The 11,638-nt window shown below is 37.5% G+C and overlaps 1 protein-coding gene across 1 annotated transcript in view; it reads left to right on the top strand.

Moving 5' to 3' along the window:
• The first annotated feature begins 264 nt into the window (after window positions 1-264).
• Window positions 265-11,638, top strand: part of LOC121878385 — a 31,289-nt gene continuing 19,915 nt past the window's right edge. The window contains exons 1-6 of the mRNA XM_042384589.1: window positions 265-313; window positions 509-712; window positions 872-2,075; window positions 7,065-7,175; window positions 8,365-8,516; window positions 11,291-11,348. The gene's annotated coding sequence lies outside the window, so the exon portion shown is untranslated. The remainder of the gene's footprint in view (window positions 314-508; window positions 713-871; window positions 2,076-7,064; window positions 7,176-8,364; window positions 8,517-11,290; window positions 11,349-11,638) is intronic.

The following is an 11,638-nucleotide window of genomic DNA, read 5'->3' as shown; positions in this document are numbered from 1 at the left end:
CCCCCAAAAGATCCTACCAAATTCACCAACGTTGCATAATGTCCCACTGACAAAGCATCAACAGACTACTTTCGAAACAGCGATCGAAAACTAACACCGAAAACCCGTTCTGTGAGGATTTAGTTAATATCTTAAAAACTGGCTGGAAAAAAAATGGTCCAATAGCAGGTACAATATACTGTAGAGAAGCGTCCCTTCATGGTCAGTTTTTTTTTTCACCCACCCCATACAAGAACCATATAAAGGGAGAGATGTAGAGGCGGTCCAGTACATAGTCAGCCAGGGTGGTCAGCCAAACACATCCTCCTCACAGGTACAGTAAATGGCTCTCTTTTATTGTGTATAGTAGACCCTTTGGTACTACAGTGTATGGTTATAGTACTACAGTGTACGGTTATTGTACTACAGTGTATGGTTATTGTACTACAATGTATAGTTATAGCACCACAGTGTACACAAGTTATCCAGTAAGAGATGTAACGCTGTAATAATAACTTCTCTCCTACAGTCACTATGCGGGTCCAATGGTTGTTATTGTTATTGTGTGTGATGGTGGCGGGACAGTCACCGGAAGACCTTCAAGTCATCATAAGTCACAGTGATCAGCAGATGGAAGAGATCATGAAAGACTCGGCGCGTGTCACAGCTATCGTCGACTGTGTGGTGGAAGTGGCTGATTGTAGTACTGATCCGCTGGCCTTACCTATGTACAGTAAGTTAATTGTTTATGTATAAGAGTTTTTAATATCCCTACTTTCATATAGAAGCATTCTTAAATACTTTGTCTGTACTTGGAAAATAAGTAAAGTCATGTTTTGTAGTGTGTCAGTCCTTTATGTGACTACACTCTTCACTGTACTGTCCCTTGCAGGGAGCATCAGGTCGTGGGTCGCATCCCAGCAGATATGTTCCTTCTGTAAGGCTGAAGAGCGTATGAAAGTTGAGTTTATCCTCACCCAACTGACACTCCAGTATCCAGACCAGTTCATCAGGATCATACAGCATTACAAGCTCACCCCCTGATGACCACCTCTCTGATCAACACCAGTTTATGTAAAAGATATGGTTTTATTCGTCATAGAAATGTTTCTAAAATTTAATATCTCTCGTAACCTCTTCATATTTATCTTCCTCCTATTTACCTGACATATTTACACCCAATTGATAAAATAATAATGTAATGTATTGAGTGAAGCAAAAATATAATGCTGTCATATTTACTTTTGTTGCCACTACTGTATCTGAATTACACGGTACTGTAGTGGTTATGTCTGTAGGGTGTTAGTGCACGGTGTTCACATAGACTATCAGCATAACTTTCCTGTTACTTTTGTGGATCACCTGCTTATTTCACCTTAAGATTTCACTACATGAAATGCAATTGTCTGTATTACTTTGATGCTGTATTTTGTGTTTTTGATGAGAGTAGGTTTAACCATGTACAGTATATACACAATAACTCAAAAACAACAGTTAATTTAAAAGGAAGGATTGTGACTAAAAAAATTGCCCTGATCACCCGGCTATATTATTGCTTCTGAAATTCGTGGATTTTATTTTGATAATACAGAAATACTTCATCAAATCGTAGGTACTTGGGTGTTAATGAGTGGCTGAAGCACCAGGTGAACTGAATGGGGCACAGGTATGGACTTGATGTTAAAACAATATGACGAACATAGTGCCAAATTTATCTAATTGTGTTCATGGGAGACAAGTAAGCTTAATATATACGAATCAAACCTAATTCAATGAACCTATAAAAAATTTTAATTATATTAAATTTGGTATTGTTGATTTTTGTCATATATGTTAAAACAAAACAAAAATAATAATTTAGCGGCCCTGTTCGTGGTAACTTTGCAACATTTGACATACCTCCAGCGAAACGACATTTAAATAGGTGAGTGTGAGTCACCAGGTGAGGGGTGAGTTGTTACTGGTCACACTGGCCAGGTGCTTATGGTGGTATTGTACAGTGGTACCTGGTGACAGCACTAGGATCCCGCTTCCTCTATCAAGGAATAAATATTGAAATTGAATTGAATTGTTGTAGAGGAACACAAGCCGTGTAGGTACAGTACTGTTATCCTCGGTCCTATACAGTACCGAGTTCCAGCCTAATCATTAGGGTTCGGTAAGGTAAAGATTTGGTCGAGGACAACTACAGAACCCCATATTGATTTGTATATTGGAAAATAGAGAAAAACTAGTTTACATGGCTTTCAGACAACTTTAAGAAGATTAATATTTCAGAGCAGGTCTCCGGGTTAAGGAGCCGAGTTAGGAAACGTTTCAAAAGAAGAAAAGTTTTTCAGTTTATCAAGAACACAACAAAAATGGAGGAAATAAAATTTTTCCAAATAAAACTATCATCTCATATATCAGAAGACATGTCCAACCTAACCTAACCTAACCCAAGAAACCAGAAGGACCTGACTTAACATCGCGTCCAGTATGTAAACCTAACCTACCCTACCCTTAGCCCAACAAGCCAAAAGAAGCAACAATAGAACATGAAGAACAAAACCCTTTAGTTGAAAAGTTGGATTAACTCTAAAAATATCAATTTCCAACGAAAATACTGAAGTTTTTTGTCTATCTCCCGATATACAAATCAATATAGATTTTTACTAAAGAATTTACAGGTACTTGGTCATAAAGTAATGTGGAGATGCTATTTGCACAGAACCTGACCTAACTTCCTAACCAGGGGACAGAGCCCACCAGACCCTTCTGGCATATTAAGCAGAAAGAACTTTCAGTATTTTGGTAATTATTGACAATGTATCCGTCGAAGAACTTCCATAGAAAATAAATTTTAAAATGCTGCAGTTACACTGTATTTTGCAGTAGATACTGTCGTAGTTTAGGCAAATGTGTTAAAATGGGGTTATTTTCAAATTAAACCTAACCTAACCTTAGTTGATAAGAAATACTGTACAAGCTTTGGTACCTAACATAAAAAACCTACTTAACCCTACCTAACTTCTTAGCCAGCCTGAACCCTCCAGCATATTAAACAAAAAGAACTTGCTTTGATATGGTGTAATTTAACTTTTGGGGGGGGGACATTAGAGTATGCTCGGACCGAGCGGCTCAGTTGTTGCACTGAAACAAATGGCGTATGACAACATTGAGTGTGGATCAAGCCACCATTCTGATTCACTGCCGAGACAGATGAAGTACTGTACTATAGTGCAAGCCAAGGCGCCTAATTATCTACCAGACAAAGCATTTGCACGAGAATTGAATTCATATCCGAACTCAACGATGAAATATAGTTAGATAAGATTCATCAAATCAAATTATGCAGCAATGGGTATGTCATCAGTATTAACCCTTACTTTGATGTCAGGTACCGATGAAAACACTTTTCTTCAAATGGCATTTAATTTTACGGCTTTGTGGATGTAAGAGTACGGATTGGTTTTGAATTGAAACATATTTCTTCTGTCAATTCTCTGCCGCATTTTAAACACTTGCACATCTTGCCAACCGGTCCATGTTAAAAGATGATCTCTTGAAGACGTCTTCATCCTCCACAAGCACAGATAACTTGCAACATGATACCAAACTTAATGTAATAACAATGCTATTGAAAAACAAGATGGCTATCTTCTTAACTCCATTGAGGAAGAAAACAATAAGTATATGAACCATTCAGATCACTTAGAATCCAATAATACTTGAAAGAAATTGGAAATGTATCCAAACCCATAATATGAGATTTGAAACCAACTGTTGTACAGTACTGTACAGCCAGCCCCTGGGTTACGAACAAGTTCTGTTCCTGGGGACGTTCTTGAGTTGAAACATGTACCCTATGTGCATACCGTACTTACAGAACAATCTTAAAAATTCCACTTTATCATAGCTCAAGTCCTTATATACATCAAGAATCCCTTAATTTAAGACACAGTGACAAAATACAGTGAATGAAAGTAAAAACTAAGGCAGCAGTTAATAAAATACTGTAAATTTAAAGGTTAACTTTATGGGACTTCGCTCATATTGGCAGATGCTCGTAAGTCGGATGTACGTAACCATGGGACCTCCAGCACTGTATAGCTCTTCCCCGATTTACGACCTACTCGACTTATGACCACCCGGACATACGACAGCCTTAGTCGTACCAAAATTTTGTCAAATTACGTATTTTCGAGTCCCAACGTCAGTGATTGCGCTGTGTACTGACAAAATTTTCGTTTGTAATTCACTTTAAAATGGCTAGCAAGCTTAAAAGTGAGAATTTTGTGGTGCTAAGAAGAAAAAGAGACACCCATTTTAGATGTTCTATGTATTATTTAAGCATTTTCGACTCACGACCATTTTGACTTACGACCTGGATTTGGGTCCCTAACCCCGTCGTAAGTCGGGGATGAGCTGTATATAAATAGCTTCAAGAACTACCGGGTAATTGCACAAAAGAAAAAAGAGGGGATTTGCACAGCTATAAACAAGAAAACAGAAAACAAGGAAGGTGAAGCCTTGCCCCTCGTGTTTGAGGATGGCCTGCCCTAGGGCCATCTAGCCCAGAGTTGCCAACTTAGCGGCTTTGTAGCTAGATCTAGAGCTTTTTGTTTTTTTCTAGCGACATTTTAGAGCGATTTGCGACTTGTCGCAAATCTAGAGATATCCACAGAAATCTAGCGACTTTCTGGATACTTTTGGACTGTCCATGAAAACTCAGTTTTCCTAATTTCGAGCCATAATATATAGCAACGGGGTTACAGGGACAATAAATAATAAGAAAAGTTTAATACATTTGAACGGGTCGTGGTACAGAAGGAGGGACACGTCTATTTCCTGATCACTTGATGTCAGCCCGTCCATGGCTAATGTTGCCGTGTCGTCATTTATTTGTCTATTACCTTCGCCTTTGTAGCACCTGGGTAACTTACCTCTTTGTCAGATATGCAATATGAATTTCATTAATACGCTAAATTTTAAAGAATATTAGCAAAACATCTTATAGAATTAATTCTATCAAGCCTGCGTGGTTCCAAACTTCTCATACGCGTCCACCATGGGTGACCCATAGACTCCATACCTGAGTTGCCCCGCAAGTCGACACTGTTCACCCGCTTTGCCAAAAACCATCAAGGAAAGTTTCCGCTTGTTTGCATGCTGTTTATTAATTTGAACCCTTCATAGTCCCAATAGAAAATGGGTAAGCCACAGTATTCGCAGTGATTTAGGAAGGAATGGCCCAGAGATGACAGATACAAAAATTGGCTTCTGGAGGTGCCAGGAGATAATAAAAAAGGATTTTGTAAATTTTGCAAGTGTACTTTGTCTGCTAAGTTGTGCGACATTGAAAAACACAAAAACACTAAAAAACACAAGAAAGCAGAATAGCCATTTAGTGCAGAAAGAGACAATTTTACCATTCAAGAAACTTGGTGAAGCAAAAAAAGTGGAGGGAACTCTGGCCATGTTTGTAGCTGAACATTGTTCTATTCGTGTGGTAGAACACTTAAGTGAAATGTGTAAAGTATGTTTTAGTGACAGCAAGGCAGGCAGTGAACTCAAGTTAAAAACATCAAAGTGTTCTGGGATAATATGCAATATTCTTGCGCCACATTTCACAGAAAATCTGAAAAATGATATTTTTACATAATGCATTTTATTTATACTCCGTCCATTATAGTCGGCATTATGAAAATATTATTTGCATCAAATTACTGAAGGGGGGAATAATAGCTAGCAACATTTAGCTACTTTTAGGTACCAGCCTAGCGACATTTGAAAATCCGAGTTGGCAACCCTGATCTAGCCATGAACACAACAACCACACCCTGAGTTTACGAGCTGCATGACCCAGTATCAAGGAATAGTCCGAGAAGACAGGACAACTCGCCAACTGCACTGGCTAACCATTACCTCGGAACACTATCCACAAATTGATTAAAATCCAGTCTCCTAATTACACCTGGGTAGACAGAGGCAAATGGCATAAAGAAATTTGGCCAGAGCTTTACCCTGCCTGGGAATCGAACCCGGGTCCACTCACTTGCGAGGCAAGCGTGCTGACCATTACACCACAGTTTGCCATATAATATTGAAAAAAAAAAGACAATCGGCAAATATTTATGACAAAACTCCTGGCGAGAGCCTCCGTCGTTACTCTTAACGTTTGCAAAGACCAGAATCAAAAATTTTCCATTTATCGTAAGAGCGGATGACAACAAATGTCGTACCGGGAGAATTATTAGGATAATATCTACTGTATATAATTGATTTCATTGTCTATAAAGCACATAGTCACAAATTACTGTCATATAATCAGTTTTTCCATGTTTTACATCATAATTTCTGTCATCTTTCATGCCTTGCCCACTACAGGTGATTTATGATCATAGATGAGAGAGACATTAAAAAATAAAGTACTTAAATTAAAGGAAAAAGTTGTCGTATCATTTTTATTACTTACTGTCATCCAAACAGCACGTGGAAAATGTGAGCAAATTCTATAAAGTCCTTCGGGTGCTAACCATCTCCACTATTACCGTAAATGTTTGTTTCAGGTTATCATATTGTAGCGGATGAGTGACTGTGACTGCATGAACAATATTGCAAAACTAATGTACAATATAACAAGACTCATGATTTTACAGAACTTTATGAAGTTTTAGATCACTTGCTATAGTACTTAAACCAACCAGAGTTGATTCTTGCCTCCAAAGTTATTTCAGTAGCCAGTATATAAATGCTTTTAAAATATAATTTCCTCCATAAATTCATACCACAACCTGCCAGGAATTCACTGGATAATTAATTATTATTTATTAAATATATTTATATTAATTTTATTACTATTATTATTATTATTACCATTATCATCATCATCATCATCGGCATAATTATTTTTATTATTATTGTTTTATTATATTTTCGCCCCCCGGGCCTTGATGTGGGTCATTAAAAATGACCCGTGCCCGGGTGGGCTAATGCCCTTCAAGAATAAAAGAAAAGCTTCCTAAGTATCAGAAGTAGCCACTCTGGTGCACAATATTAGTGTTGCTGCTAATAATTGGGTTTTTATGTGAATATATTTTCAGAATTATCCCACTGGCTGTTTCATGTAGACAGTGTAAGGAAGATAAGAAAAAATATGGGATATTGGGCAGAGGACTACAAATATGACTTGGTGGTTTGAAGATTAGGAAAAGGTGAGTACAATATATAATTGGTTTCACAATCATGGCTAATATACATAAACATATAAAGAATAATAAATATAATTAACTGTGAATATTGAGAACAGTGGAAAGCTTTGGTAGTCCTGCTGTGCCTCTTAGTGTATAATACAGTACTGTATATTACAGTAGATATTTTCATTTAGTAAATATCTTTACCATTTTTAAGATTGTTGACCTTCAATATTAAGGGACAATATTGTTTTGTTGAAGATGTGGAAGTGGTTACGAGTGGTAATCTTGTCAATGTTACAGTAAGACCCCTCTATGTCAGACTTCTGTAATTCAGAAAGCCCCATAACTCAGACAAGCTGTGTCTTGGTGGGTTGCGTGGAGCAGCAGTTGGGCAGTCAGTCTCCACTTGTTCTGTTGCAACCACTGTTCCTCTGTACACTGTGGGTTGTTTTTTGTTTTTTTCATATTTAATGCTTCCCTGGTCTATTATTATGGCCTCCAATGCAAATAAAGGCTTAACAACACCACAGGGAAACAGGAATGATACTCTGAACCTTAGCAATTGAAGAGAAACTTAAGATATAAGACAGAATCAATGTTGAGGTATTCATGAACATTATCTGTGAGGAGTTGGGCTGAAGTAGAGTACTTTTTATAATATCAGCCAGATTTAAGTGCAGACTAAATATAAGTGTAACTTCAGTAAATTAAATATATGCATGAATATACAGTACATACTGTAAGTAACCCCCCATTGTCCTCCACCTCAAGATTCATCTGCCACAGTAAAGGTAAGTGCTGTGTAAATGTACAAGACAGTACAGTATACAGTTAATCTTTATTTTATTTGGGGAAGGGAATTTTCAGCAAAATGATGGTTGGAAGCACCCAGGGGGAGGTTACACATTAGTCAGATAGCCTCGAACCTCATATGGTCTGACTTACAGTCTGTATTTGTAGCTGACAATATGTGGATTCCTTGGGTCTGGATCTTATCAAGAAGTAATGTGTTATGGCTTGTGTTCATAATTCTTGTGTAGGCTTAAAAATTATGCTTAAATGACCTCCCTCTCCTCGTCATTGTAGGTATTGTAGGTAAAGTACATCTTGGGAGTAGCCTCAGGTATTGTTCCTTAGAAAGATTGCTCTTGGAAAGTATCATAAGAAGTCTTTTGTGGCCACAATTTCTTATCTATTTTCATTTCAGATTTGGAACTCTAGTGCCCACATAATGCCAAGCTGTGAAGTTGATGCTTGGGTGAAATGGAGAAGTGTTGATACAGTTGGAGGGCATCATCGAGGTTGACATCCACCCCTTAAGGTGGAGCTGCAACTTAGGAAGAATTACACAGAAAGCAGGTACAGTACTGGACCGTATATGGTAGCCACAGCTTACTTGCCGATTTGTAAGTATACAGTACAGTAAATTTCAAAGTGTTTTCTTGCAGCTCAAACACAAATCATTGAACCATAATTACAGGTACATTCAAGTAACTCTTATACCTTTAGATACATAATCCCCAAAACTACTGTTTAATGGTACTCTTGATTTGAATTTTTTTTTTCCCACAGTACAGTACAGTATTAAAAGCTGCACCTGAACTGTAACAATACCATTAGATGTATACATTACTACATACAGGATATAATCCGTCTCGCTACATAAGCTAAAATGAGCCACGATTCTTAATGAAAACATCTTGTAATCAAGAGTCACCTGGTAGAATCAGATGTTCTTTTGCAACTCTAGAAATCTAATTGACAGACATTATCCCAGTGTAAGTGCGAATTTGCATATATTTGGTTCCCCCTGTACAATATATACTGGATAGTGGATAAGTATAACCCTTTTTTTTTTACTAAGGTAATGCTACCCAAGGTAAAAGGGGAACTGTATGAACTCCCTCAAACCATGTACCCGGTATGGAAACAGCTTAAATGATCAATAAATGTCAATAATTTTCCTCTAAGGGCCATGATTGCAGTAATTTTCACCATTAAAGTTTGCCCTGACAATTTTCCAAACTTGTGGCTTCAATTGTCACTCCTTGCCTGTCTATAGTTTAAGCTAAGCAATTGCAGCCATTCTTATCTCTGGGTAACTGAGGTGTCATAGTGCAGGCACCAGTCTGGTAGCCCTCCTTTGGACATTTTCAATCAGCTGACAGTCTCTAGTATATCTCGTGCACCAGGCAGGGAAACACCTCACTTTTGAAGAGTGTTACAGGGATGGACTGTCTAGATATCTGAATGTCCTCCTTATAAGACCAAATAGCTTTGATGCTTGATTCACCACCTTCTCACAATGACCCAAGAACTTCAATTCATTGTCAACATACTTATCCAGGTCCTTTTCACATTCGGTCTCTGTTAATGCTATTCCTTCATCCCGATGGGACATGTGAGACGCCACTTTACTTTTCGTACTACCTAGGTGCATCCTCTTGCACTTTGTGACATTGAATCTTAGCAGCCATTTCTTCGACCACTCTTGAAGCTGACAGAGATCTTTTTGTAGCTCTTCACCGTCCTTTTAGTTTTTAATTTATACAGTACAGCATGCCCTTACAATTTGCAGATTTTTAATTCATTGTCTTCGATTATTCGCAGAATGTCTGCTGGTAGTTTTAAAGTTAGCGGCATTTTTACGGCTGGGTTGAGGAGCCTGCGAGTTTTATGGCGTCCCATCCACACACCCTAAGGGTTTTTTAACTTAAGATTGTGTGGCTCTCTGAGGTGAACGCCTCACGGGCTGACTGTGGGCCCACAACCAGGTGCTGCCTGGAGGTAATACAGGTAAAACCTCTTTCTGTAATAGTTGCAGTGGTGGTGGTACTAGTAACAGCACCATAGTTAGAAGTAGATATACAGTAGTAACTCCGCCTTGTTCAACTGAACATGCCGGTCCCCAGCCAGGATAAAGGAGGGCGACTACAGTGTTGCATGATCTCCACCTCATAAACTCTTTGTTTTCAGACAATTTATTATGTAGAGCATTATAAAATGGTCTGTACAGGGTGTCCATAAATGATTACCCTAAAAACAGTGGTAGATCATGCTTTAATCAGGGTAATCATTTATGGACACCCTGTATAATATGCATTACAGTATATATGTAATATACACTATACTGTATTACCATTTTATCTTTTTTTACATGTTTATATATCTTCAAGAGTAGCCTTGTAGTACAGTATGGGTTTTTTGTAGACAAAGATATAATAAAAAGTTAAATAGACTTTTTTATTTTCACTACAGATCTATTACAGTATAAAATAAGTCAAATAGTTAATGATACACAGGAATAAGGTTACATAAAAGATCTTTGGTCAAGTTGCCTCATTATTTACTATCTTTTTTACCTGCACTGTGTAGGTATTTATCAGCTTACTAGCCTCTCTAGTAGTGTTATGTTCTTACTTGAAACCTACATTGTCTAGGGTTTTAGCATTGGAAAAAATTTGCGATTGGTAACATCACGCTGGATAACATCTTTTTCACATGTCCCGAGAGATAAGCACAGTATTGTACACTATACCATTATTATTTCTATCAATTATTTCCCAATTCATCATTTATATTGTGGACTCCACATAAGGTTAGTTTATTACACTAGACCTTGATTTTGTTGTGCCTCGTCAGGTTTTGGTTGTACAGTCCATAAGATTTATCTAATAGCGAGTCTCTTGTACTTTTCATGAATAAATTTGGTCAATTAGAGGCATTTCTAAATTTATCCAAGTCTATCTCTTCCACCACTTGTCAGCTTACTGGGTGGGTAGGTAGGTGTGAGGAAGTATTAAGGCAAGTGAATTGGTAGGCAACAGTGGGTGCGTGAGGTTTGCTCGTTTTACAAATTTCAACATCCTTATCACAGCTGTCCCAGACCGAGGATAGGGTCCAGGACAACGTTGCGAGATACACACATTACCACTGAACCACCAACACCACTGTACTTTAAGTTAAATATTATTTTCCAATTATTTTCTATCAAAACCTTACCATTTTACACATCACCATTGGATTTCATAAGTCAAGCTTTTTGTACAACTAAGCCAATTTACATTTTGTTTAGTGTAAATTTATATTTTGTTTTATTACAATTTTACAAGGATTTCTTTTCTGATTTTTAGGCAAGACGGACTTACATTCAACAATTGGTGTGCAGTGTCCACATAGTCACAAAATCCAGTAAGTAAAATCCTTACTGTACTTTACCTTTATGTACATGCATGTACTGTACTATGTATACAGAACTTTCAAAACAATAATATATATTCAAAAATATCTATTCATTCAAAAACATATCTTTACGGACATATCTTTACACAAAAGTGTAATGATACTTTGAGATATTACAATGCTATCTGTAGGTGCAGTCATGTGGGTATCTTTAAGTTTTGATTATATACTCAATAGGTCATAACATGAACAGTATTAGTTTCGAACAGTTACACATAGGCTGGCACTTGGGTGTAAGT

The sequence above is a fragment of the Homarus americanus genome, unplaced genomic scaffold (assembly GCF_018991925.1).
Source record: "Homarus americanus isolate GMGI-L3 unplaced genomic scaffold, GMGI_Hamer_2.0 scaffold41027, whole genome shotgun sequence".
Lineage (NCBI taxonomy): Eukaryota > Metazoa > Arthropoda > Malacostraca > Decapoda > Nephropidae > Homarus > Homarus americanus.
Note: the sequence above shows the minus strand (reverse complement) of the source record. Positions and strands in the feature narration are given on the sequence as shown.